The sequence below is a fragment of the Pongo abelii genome, chromosome 4, assembly GCF_028885655.2.
Source record: "Pongo abelii isolate AG06213 chromosome 4, NHGRI_mPonAbe1-v2.0_pri, whole genome shotgun sequence".
NCBI lineage: Eukaryota > Metazoa > Chordata > Mammalia > Primates > Hominidae > Pongo > Pongo abelii.
The window spans coordinates 176,505,906-176,518,255 of NC_071989.2; the positions used below are offsets into that span (position 1 = coordinate 176,505,906).

Below are 12,350 nucleotides of genomic sequence, written 5' to 3' on the forward strand. Positions count from 1 at the left end.
AAACCACTCTAATGAATTAATCCATAGATAATGGATTGAATTCAGTGCAATTACCCTAGTAAGTAAGGCTTGTTAAAAAGAGATAAGGCAACACACTAAAGAAAACAGCAATTTCAGCTATTAACTGGATTTCATCTGGGCTCTGATAATTCAGTATATGAGTTCCCTTTGAAAAGAGAGAATGTGAGGTCCTATTATCAATGTAGCTACCAGATACTGGAGTTCACCTGTTGATATTAAACTGCAGAAAAAGACCATAAGATGATAATTCTGACAACCATTTTCCCAATAACCTCAGGATATCTAGGATGTATATTTGATACACCCCAGTAAATCTTTATAAATACAAGGATTTGATTCCTTAAGACAGGAAGCTCGTTTTTGTTTTGACTCTACTTTTTTTTTTTTGTAACGGGGTCTCACTCTGTCGCCCAGGCTGGAGTGCAGTGGCGCAATCTCGGCTCACTGCAACCTCCACCTCCCAGGTTCAAGTGATTCTCCTGCCTCAGTCTCCCAAGTAGCTGGGACTATAGATGCCCAATGCCATGCCAGGCTGATTTTTTTATTTTAGTAGAGATGGGGTTTCATCATGTTGGCCAGGCTGGTCTCGAACTCCTGGCCTCCAGTCATCCACCTACCTCAGCCTCCCAATGTGTTGGGATTACAGGCGTGAGCCACCATGCCCGGCCCAACTCTTCTTCTTATTAATTTAAATTATCCCAGTTACATACAGAGAAATCCACATTATTTTGAATAAACTGCTAAAAGGAAAGCCTCAATGGGTATTACATAAAGTAAGGATGATCACAACGATATTTTGTGTTTGTAAAGAACTTTACAGTAGAACAGCAGTGTCTGTCCTACATAGCAAATCTCTGTGTGCAGGCTTCAGAAGGAGTTTAACACCAAGCCCTAGTCCTCAGAAGGTTGCTGTCACCAACTTGGAACCTGAGTTCTAGGAGCTCATGTGCATTTATCTTCCAGCTCTTACTCCTGGCACTGTATTCAGGTCTTCAGCCCTCTTCTGTCATTGTTTTTTTCTTCCTAAAGCTGGTCAGTGACGTCTCTGTCTTGCATGTTTCTGTTCTATGGATCATTCCAAAGACATTGTGGTCATATTCTCCCTGCCCTATTAAAAAATCTCCAGTTGTTTCAGTTCCTTCTAGGTGTGACCCAAAGGCCACAGCTTAACGTTGAAGGTCCTCTGTTGTCTAGTTTTCCTCACATTTTCAACATGGGGTTCCATTCTCTTCCCTCGTGGTATTATGCTTTGTATGTTGACTCCTCCTTCTTCATGATCAGGGATTTCTCTTACTGTGATAGTGTTCTACCTCCTAAAACTTTATTATAGGCCCCTGTCAGTACCTCTTCCTTTCTCTCCTGTCATAGCCACTGATCCCCTCTACCTCTGAGTTCCTATGGCAGTGGAAATCAGGCTGACACGGTACAAGGTGGTATAGAGAATGTGGGACTTAGGATGAGCTGGCATCATCCAAATCCTTTCTGTAATACTTGACAATTGTATACTTTTGGACAAATAACCTCTCTGTCTTCGGTTTCGTTTGTAAGCAGAAGGTGATACCTGCCTTTTAAGAATACCGTGCAGTTGAGGATAAAGAAAGACTTTAGCACAGTGTTACTATTACTAATATTCTGCAGTTGACCATTCATTCTTACTTTCTTTATTACTCATTGACTTTTTAGCTGTGTATTGCTTGCATTGTTTTCCAAATGCATTGGCAACCACCTAAAAGAAGCTTGTCACTTTGGCCACAGTCAAATCTGGAATAGAGCTTTATATAAATTAATGATAATTATCATAATTTATTAAGTGCTTACTGTAAGTCAAGTACTCAGCTATATTAACCCCCAAACAATCTTTGAAGTGAATTCTGTTATCATCACTATTTTCCACATTAGAAAATTTGGGCTTAGAAATCCAAGGTTTCATAGCATATGTGTGGTAGAACAAGATGTTGAATCAGGTCAAAAGGTTTAGTGTTGACATTTTGACTTCTAGAAGAAAAAGGAAGACCTAGGTTTAAATCCCGGTTTACCACTTTCTAGATCTGTGACATTAGGTGAATTTCTTAGTGTCTACATGTCTCGGTTTTCTTATCTGTAAAATGAGGCTATTAATAGTGCTGACTTCCTAGGGTTCTTCTGAAGATTAAATGGGATAATCCATGATAAACTACCTGGCACGTTTGAAAGGCTCTGTAAATGCTATTCATTAATATTTGTTTATTATGTCTATAAAACTTGTACACTTAAATCTCATGCACAATGCCATGTTCATACATATTTTCCAATTGATTATTTTTATATCACTGTCTCTCTGGACCAAAATAGTTGAAATAATTCATAGAAAATCCAGGACGGAGCAGGTACATGAATTGACTTCACACTAGAACATAAAACAAGATAGTGTTTTCAAACTCTGAACACTTTCAAGGCTTACTGATGGAGTGATAATAACATTCCATACTCACCTTGTAGTGTCCAGTAAATACATATGTTTGGTTTTCTCAGTGTTATAGAGAGAGTCAACTACATTAAAGCAATACACCTCCCTGGGATTGGGGGAAATTATTGCACTTCTTGTGCCTTATGACACCACCCAGAGTGTGTTATAATCACCCAGAAAGGCACTGCTTGTTGTATCTTGTTGCATGATTCAGTATCTAGTAGAAAGAAGGAGGAGGAGGAGGGGGGAGAGGAAGAGGAGAAGGAGAAGGAGGAGGAGAAAGCGGAAGAGGGGAAATGGAACTATGCTGTGGGAAATCCAAGTACAGCAGTCCTCCCTTACCCTCAGGAAATACGTTTCAAGACTTCCAGTGGGTGCGGGAAATGGACAGTACCAAACCCTATATGTACAATGCACATATTTCTTTTTTCTTCTTCATAATTTTATGGATAGAAGATTTATTCTTACCTTACATCTTAGCAGCCTCAGCATCCTTTTTTTTTTTTTCATTATTAAGTGGAGAACTTTTACTTTTTTACTTAGAAGAAACACTTTACGGCTTCTTTTGACATATCCGAATTACCAGCATCACAACTTTTGTGCTTTGGTGCCATTATTAGGTAGAAAAGGGTTACCTGAACACAAGCACTGTGACACACTACAGTGGATCTGGTAACTGAGATGGCTACTACCTGACAGATGGGTGGAGAGCATCAGCAGCTTGGATATGCTGGATGAAGAGATGACCCACCTCCGCAGTGGGATAATGCAGGACAGCATGGGATTTTATCACAGTATTCATAATAATGTTACACAATTTAAAGCTTATAAATTGCTTATTTTTGGAATTTTTCATTTAGTATTTTCAGACTACAATTGAGCACAAGAAACTGCATGAAGTGAAATTGCCGCAAATAAGGGGAGAGTTATATACACTCCTTTGAGTGATTTTGAGGCCCTGGGCAATATATGGTGATTTTTATGAGTGTTGATCTCAAAAAAGTCTCCAGTGGAACTCCCATATTTCTCAAAGTATTTATTCTTTAAAATGCAATAACCATTTATAATATATTTAAAGCCAAACTGGAACAGTAACCTAGGAATATAACATCTAAGAGTGTCACTACTCAGAAGGGAAATTAACACAGCAGAGATACATGGAGCTATATCTGTGCATAGCTTTTCTCTCCTGGGAAAGCCCCAGAGTGGGAAATTGTCACCTGAGGCAAAATTATACAGAAGATTGATTTATTTTCAGTCAACCTAGGAAAGTGCTCCCCAGTGTCCTCATGTACCCAACAGGGTTTTGGACCACTGGCAGAGATTGTTCCTCTGTTGTAGGATATATGGTTGTTATATATATCCATTCATTCATTTGGCAGTTATACATTGAGTGTCTACCATGTACTATACGCTTGTGACTTTGGACCTGCCACAGTTGAATCTGGAATCGAGCTCGTGGCAGTTTAAGATTTAAGATAGATGAGATCCCTGCCCTCTTGTTGCTTGCATTACAGTTGAGAAAAAAAGTCAGTAAGCTTGGCCATAAGTAAACTCAGTTACTTCAGCTAGTGATTTGAGCTGTAATAAAAAGATAATGAAATAATAAAACGAAGACAGGCAGGCAAATGGGGCTATTTCACGGAAGATGGTCTGGGTACAGCACACTCACTGAGAGTGTGACATTCGAGCTGATGCTTGAACTTGGTGCCAGCCATATAAAGACCTGGAGTGTTCTAGGCAGAGAAAATAGCTACAATGAAGGTCTTAGTATAGAACCTGTTGGGTGCATCCAGAGATAGAAGTTGGATGTGGCTGAAGCATAGGGAGTAAGGAGCAGTGGATAGAGTAGCTGGTGCAGGCAGGGGCCAGTTTATGTAAGTCGTGCAGGCCTTAGCATGGAATGTGAGCAAACTCATGACTGCTCCTCCAATGTGGAGTTCTTAAAAGCACAGAAATGAGCTGACTGTCGCTGAGCATGTACCATATTCCTACTACTGTTCCACACAAGACTCACCTCACCTCATCTAAGCATGCTCTCCCTAGACCTCACCCCCTTGGGCTTTGCCTGTTCTATTTACTTTGCAAATGTTGCTTTAAACTTCACTTCCTTAGAAAAGCCCTCCCTGACCCATCGACTCCCCATCCTCAGGCAAGGCTAGGACACCTGCCACACACTCTCATAAATACTTTACCCTTTTTAATCATAGCCCAGATTGTGGATTATGATTATGTCTTTGATTATTTATTTGCCCCTCTCTCTTGATTGTGAGCACTGTGAGGTCAGGAATTGGGTCAGTTTTGGTCGCTATTGTTCTCTCAGCCCCTGCCATGAGGCCTGGCACCTAGAACCTAGTCAACAGATACCGGACTTCTTGATGGTGGTATGTTCACTGCCCCAAGGAAGTGAATGTCAGTGGGTCTGATTCTGCCATCTCACATCTGCAGCAATCCTGTGGGGGGTTTAAACAGTCCCTGTAGATGTTGCTTTTTACCCAGCCTCTCAGCGACCTGGTAGGGCCCACCTGAGAGGGCTGTAGAGGCTTCCTGTTGAGTTGGGCTTGACATGGAAAGTCTGCCCCATAAGCGTTACAAGTTCCCTGGGCCATGATAGTGTCTATGGAGCAAAGCATCTTGGATCCAAATATATCAGGTTACTCCTCAATAAAAAGGAAGTTCTTAGAGAAAATTGTTCTACATGCTTTGGGAATAAATTAGTCTATTACAAAATATGTGAATACATATAAATATAATAAAATGCCAAAGTGACACTGGAAAAATCAATAATTCTACTCAACACTACATATTAAATCAGCTCTTTAATACGTACTTCTAAGGCAGCCATTGCCGCCATATTTAAATCTACCCAGTTGAGAGACATAAGTCAATTGTGGATCCCGTAGCGATTAAGCTTTTTACCCATTAATTTCAAAGCAGTTTGTTTATTTTGTTGCTTTACTTTGGACTTCATTTGGACCACACCAGTGTAGGTGACTGGTATACACACTAGGCAAATCCACGCATACACACCATGCACATACATGGAACACGTGTGTGTGTGTGAGGTAGCTTTAGTACCCAGCACAGTATCTGACACAAAGTAGGAACTATCTAGCTATTTTTATTCAACATATCTTAAAAAAAAAATTCCATGAAAGGAAATGCCCTGCTCTTGATCACACTGCCAAAAATAAAAAACAAACAAACAAACGTAAGTTTAGATGACTTGGCAAACATATTTTATTGCTTTAAAGTGTGATTTCTCTGTCATGATATCGTATTATTTTCTGAAGTAAAATGAACAGAGTTGATATGAGTAAGGAGTAGCAGAGGGAGAAATTGAGAACACTTGCGAGACTTCTAGATTTTGTACTAAACAACATCAGTGAAAGAGCAAATCTATGAGGAAGTTTAATTTTGGATATTTTGAGTTTGAAGTATTGGTGATATCTATATGGAGATGTCTGGGAGGCAGTGGCTTAAGTTAGAAGATAGAGTTAAATATTTGAGATCCAGGAGTGGGTAGTAAATACAGCCACAGCGAAGCTAACAATGCGGAACCTGAGGAGGTTCGCTAAGTAATTCGGAGGCATATAGATTTATCAGACATGGCCCCTCTGTTCAAGGAGTTTACATTCCTTTCAGGTTGACAAGATATACTTGTCAACACTTGCAAGTTCAAAGTTTTGAGAAGAATAAATGATTAAGGTTAGAATAGTTGCCACAGCCTCCCAGAAAAAAAAAAATTAAGACTTGAATTAGCCCTTGAAAACGGAGTGGAATTTGGAGAGGAAAATTTTTAGAAGACATTCAGGGATAATTGGAGCAAATCAGTCAAAATATTCTTGAAAACACATGGCAAATGCTGGATTTAATCCAAGCTAATTTTACTTCATAATATCAGGTAGAGTTTCATTTAAAGCTCTTCAAGTGTTAGCTTAAGGGATCTTTCTAAAGCAGAACTAAATTGGTGGAAGCAATCAACCTAACAGATTAGTTGTACCCCTCTCTTCCCTTCTTCCCTTTCTCCCTCTTTTCTTTTTTTCCTTCCATCTTTATAATAATATTGACTAATCACCTTATGTGACCCAGGCACTATACCCTCCTATATAGGTGCAATTCTACAAAAGAAATTAATCAATAGAAAACTGTGCCTGGAAATATATCTTAAAGAATGTAGCACGTTACTTTGCAGTCCCTATGTGAAGGGCAGTATTTTTTATTACCAACAGCCATTTTGCTTTGGCTCATTGGTTCAAACCCAAGAGAGAAATTTCCTTCTGTTATCAGGAATGGTTGGGTGTTTCCTGAGCAACTGGTTTGTTTCTGTATTGTGAATACCATGGGTGTTGTAACTGTGTGTGCTTCCTCTTTAAATTAGTTGTGGAAAACTTGGGCTTGGGAACAAATTTGCGGCTCAGATGTACTGAATCATAAACCACAGGGTTGGGACAAGGGATTCAAAAAATCTCAACAAGTGATGCTCATGATTCAATGAACTTAAAAACCACAGCTTTTGTTTCTATTTTTAAGACACAGTTTTGTAATGACTGTTTGGCCAGTGACTGCATTCCAATGTAGCCCCAGGAAGCATGTCCAGTTTACGATCACAAGCAAGGAATTCTTCTGATATTTGGCATACAATTTGCAAGTAAGTTCAATTTTAAAATTCCATAAAGTTAGAGAAGAGTTCTAGAAAGTTAGGAATTCTCTATTTGTAGTTTTAGGGTGTACTTAAAAGAATTGCAGTTATTTACGTTAGTATTTCTTATTATATCAAGCACAAAGAAGGTGCTCCATAAATATCTGAAGAATTTAACTGATTTTTTTTTTTTTTTGAGAGAGAGACTCAGAAAAGTTAAATGACTCAATCAAGGTCATTCAACTACTTAGATGCAGAAACCACTGCTGGTGCTAAGACTCACATTTTTGATTCATAGTCCAATGTTCTCTCTGCAGTACCAGCTCCATAAAGAAAATTGATGGCTCTGTAAATGAAGCTTTTTTTTTTTTTTAAACCACGTACTTAAGCTTAAGCAATCCCACCTGAATCCCCTTAGTTCCCTAGCTTACTCAGCCGGGGTGAAACTGTTAAACAAACCTTCAGTCTACCCGGAGCAGTCATTCATTTGTCCTCAAAAACCGTTTCTTTACTTTTTTTATGGCTACAATCATAGAGGTGAGTGGAATTGGAGAGGAAAGGTTTTAGAGGACATTCAGGGATAATTTCATGAAAATAAGTATTCATGAACATAACTAAAAATTTAAGCATTGATTTTCAGTTGATGGGTCCATGGTTAAGTTTTTGGTAGATCAGAATGTTATGAGATCCTAGCATGTTGAAGTCTCAACTGGGTACCCCTACAGGTTTAAATATTGACTTTGCCATTATCTAGAGCAGTGGTTCTCAAATGTGGTGCAGGAAGGAGCTATTGAACTTTTCATTTATCACATCCTTGTAAAATGTTGTGTACTTTTAATAGCACATGCAATAATAGTATGTGTATATAATCTATATACAGAGATATATAATTTACAAATAAGTATACACATAATGTGGGTTTGTGCCTTTAAAAATGGATATGAATGCATATAAGTTTCAGACTACTGATAGAGTTCTGAAAACTAATTTTTCTATTGTATCTACCTAAGACTACTGAAAGTAGCAAACCACATAGTTTTTTCCTTCTCTCCCTGTCTCTCTCCTGCCCTCCTTTCTTTTTTCTTTTTTTTTTTTTATTCTTCCTGAGAATGTTTTCCAGGGGTGTATCTGCATGTTCAATAAACTAAACTCAGAAAGGTACCACTTACAAAGTTAAACCAATCACCAGTTACAATAGTAAGTAAGCATTTCAGCCATTAGCCAAACTCAATAGCTGTATTGCCATTTTGTCTCAAAATATTCTCTGAAATATCATCCTAATTTCCCTAAATACAAGGAATCTGGCTATGGTCAGTACAGTGTTTTCTTTTCTTTTTTTTTTTTTTGAGACGGAGTCTCGCTCTGTCGCCCAGGATGGAGTGCAATGGTGCGATCTCGGCTCACTGCAAGCTCCGCCTCCCGGGTTCACAGCATTCTCCTGCCTCAGCCTCCCGAGTAGCTGGGACTACAGGTGCCTGTCACCACGCCCAGCTAACTTTTTGTATTTTTAGTAGAGACGGAGTTTCACCGTTTTAGCCAGGATGTTCTCGATCTCCTGACATTGTGATCCGCCCGCCTCGGCCTCCCAAAGCACTGGGACTACAGGCGTGAGCCACAGCGCCCGGCCCAGTCTTTTCTTAAGATCATACACTTAACTTTATATACTTGGCAAGAAACACATAAGGAGGAAGTTTTTGTTGTTGTTCTTTTGTTTTTGTTTTTATTTGTTCATTGACCAGTTATTTTAATATGTTTCTAGCCTACTTAAAAATAAAAGTCAAAAAATCTGCTTAATTATTTTTAAAATGTTTAGTTCACCTTCTCACAAGAGGATTTTCACATATTTAAAAGCATTTTTTCTATAAAGAAATAATAAATCTTTTAGCTGATTATGGAACATTCTAAGTATATAATAATTAGATTTAAGAGGATTCTTTTGGAGATGCAATTTAAAAATTCTAAATGCATGATACACACTTCTGTGAAAAGCATAATAATCACCTATACAATTAGCTAAATGATTCTCTTGAGTTCAAGAATATAAATTGGTGAGTGGCTATCTGCATTAATCAGATAATTTCCATGTTTTACTTCGGGATGTAGACTTTTAAAAATATTGCTTTGCGAGTTTTATTTTAAATAATAACTCATTGAAATGGAAGTGGAAAAGTAGATTTAATCCATGCTTAATATTTGTCTGATTTTTGAAGGATTTAGCACTGTTCCTCAGAGAACCATGGAGGAAAGGTAAAAGAGCCCATCTAGAAGCTTCTTGGATTAGTTTGCTCATTCATTTCATCCATTCATTTACTTAACATTTATTGAATGCTTATTTTGCACCACAGTCATGTATGTGAGCTGTAGACTCATGCATAACAGTTGTGATTGCTGACTTATAGGGTATCAACTTCAAATGATAGACTGACATTTGATAAGAATACCAATGATATCCTATTACATTTATTAATCATTACTTATAATTTGTTTTAAAATAATTTTATTGCACATACTAATAAAATAACCACAACTTCTAGAGCTATGTTTGAGGCCCTATGCTAGTCCCTTTAGATTTTCTCTCATGCTTTTAAATACCCTGCAAGTTGGCATTGTATCACAGTGTGGGAGCTAAGAAACGGGCTGGACTCAGAACCCAGAAAATGTGGCTCGGCTCTCTTAGAATCTGAGTTATCTGAGTGACCTAGAACAAATTATTTCATCTTTCATTGCCGCTGTTGCTCATGCACGATATGGGGGAAACAAAATCATCTATGATTTAAATACAGCTACTGTAAATGTTAAATGAACTGATAATATGCAAAGAACTTAGAACAGCACTTGACACTAAGAACGATGTGTTTGCTGTCACTGTGATTGTTGCTGTTGCTATCTGTATTTTAATTGACAAGAAATAATATACTAGTATTAAAAAGAGAATTATTTACATATTAACTTTGCTTGGGATGAAGTAAAGCAATCCTTTTTATAGAAAAAAATATGATTTGGTCCTTGAAGGTTAGGTAGGATTTCAATTCAAGTAAGAAAATGCATTCCAGGGAGGAGGAATGAAATGGATATAGGCATGGATATATGATAATGCAAAACAAGTATAAAAAAATTAGAATTTAGACCATTTGATCCAGCAATCCCATTATTGGTATATACCCAAAGGATTATAAATTATTCTACTATAAAGACACATGCACACATATGTGTATTGCAGCACAATTTACAATAGCGAAGACTTGGAACCAACCCAAATGCCCATCAGTTATAGACTGGATAAAGAAAATTTGGCACATATACACAGTGGAATACTATGCAGCCATAAAAAGAATGAGTTCATGTCCTTTGCAGGGACATGGATGAAGCTGGAAGCCATCAGCAAATTAACACAGGAACAGAAAACCAAATGCTGCATGTTCTCACTCCTAAGTGGGAGCTGAACAGTGAGAACACATGGACAGAGGGAGGGGAACAACACACACCAGAGCCTATTGGGGATGGGGGAAAAGGGGAGGGAAAGCAATAGGACAAATACCTAATGCATACGGAGCTTAAAACCTAGATGATGGTTTAATAGGTGCAGCAAACCACCATAGCATATGTATACCTACGTAACAAACCTGCATTTTCAGCACATGTATCCCAGAACTTAAAGTAAAAAAAAAAAAAAATTAGAATTTGGGAGTCTGGCATGTAAGGTATATGGCAATAAGAATACAAAGACCAGATTATAAAGTACTATGGTTTGAACTGTAAAGACAGAGACAGAGCAGGGCAGGTGTGTGTCTGTCTGTGTATGTGTGTGTGTGTGTGTGTGTGTAGGCACGCATACACAAGTGCACATGCATTCATTCACACTGGAAAATTCATTGACCTGGATAACAGTTTGACTCTCAAGTTATTATTTTCTTTATTTAATTGTCCTCATATAATCTTAGCACTTATCAAAAGCTGATCTGTAAAGAAGATTTAGGAACAAAGGACATCACCTAGGCACAAATAATCACTTCATTTATGTTAATAGCACCCCAAGTCAGGACAGCAGCTATCAGTTAAATAGACCAAAAATTAGACTGAGATCAAAATTACTAGCCCAAGCATAGTATTAATTTTCTGATTGATGGTGAGTAAGAGAAAACTACTGGGCTGAGCTTCAGCTGTATTTCAGGGAATCTGTACATTTCTTCTAATTTATAAAGTATAATAAATGAATTACCAAGAAGGATTAGTTGTCAGCTAGAAGACAGAGTGTGAAGGATGAAGCATTCCTGTATTCCCCTGATGTCAGTTGATCTATTAAATTAACAAGCATATAGATAGATTATTTAAAGATCAATTTAGCCACGAATTGCTTTCAAATGAATACATCAGGCATCAAGCCTTTTCTCTGAGATCGTTTTGTAATTGGAATACATATTACACACAACTTCTCATCACAGGACTCAAGCAGTTTCAATCAGGAGGCTTTGCTCTTTCTGCAAAGTGTGTGAAAATCAAAACTGAGCAGATCCACTTCATTATGTATAATGAGGAGATCTGTAGTTACTCTAAGTAATCGCTGAAAAGAATTGCTAGAAAAATACTCCTTGCTCACATCACTGGCACTGGGCTAACACTTGTCTCTCAGAAAATCTTTTCAGCATGAAAGTTTTGGAATTAAGTTCCTAATAAACTTAGAAAGTCCAACAGCTGTGAGTAATTATGATACAAGCATATCAATCCATGTGCAAACAGATTTATTCGGTAAGCTCCAATCCTCTTGCTAACCCTTCACTGCAATAATTAAGCACACTCTAATGAGTTTGTTAGTAATTTCCATATGATTTTCCTCCTAATTATTATTTGAGTTGCCCATGTTTATAATACTTAGTAATATCCTTAAAGTATCAATGGTGAAGACACAATTTTGGCTGGTGTATTAATTTGTATTTCCTTATTCATATGCTAAATAAACCAGGAGAAAACATTCATTTAAAGGTCAAAATTTTTGGAATAGGATTTTATGTGTGTGTATGCTCATTTCTTAGACACTTATTCAATACCCATGAAGCAAATGAGTCATCTTAGCCTAAATCAGGTCATGTCTTTCCCTGCTTAAAGAACTCCGAGTTCTTTTTTCTTTTTATTTTTTTATTTTATTATTATTATACTTTAAGTTTTAGGGTACATGTGCACAACGTGCAGGTTTGTTACTTATCATGGCTTTCAAATACGATTCTGACTTTGTCTCTTACCACT

At 37.6% G+C, this 12,350-nt stretch overlaps 1 protein-coding gene across 14 annotated transcripts in view; it reads left to right on the plus strand.

The window, feature by feature from the left end:
- TENM2 (teneurin transmembrane protein 2) overlaps positions 1–12,350 on the plus strand; it is a 1,285,801-nt gene that overhangs the window by 647,338 nt on the left and 626,113 nt on the right. Inside the window, exon 2 of one of the 14 annotated variants that reach the window (XM_063724377.1) lies at positions 7,001–7,118. The exons of the other annotated variants lie outside the window; for them this stretch is intronic. The gene's annotated coding sequence lies outside the window, so the exon portion shown is untranslated. The remainder of the gene's footprint in view (positions 1–7,000; positions 7,119–12,350) is intronic. 14 annotated transcript variants of the gene reach the window in all.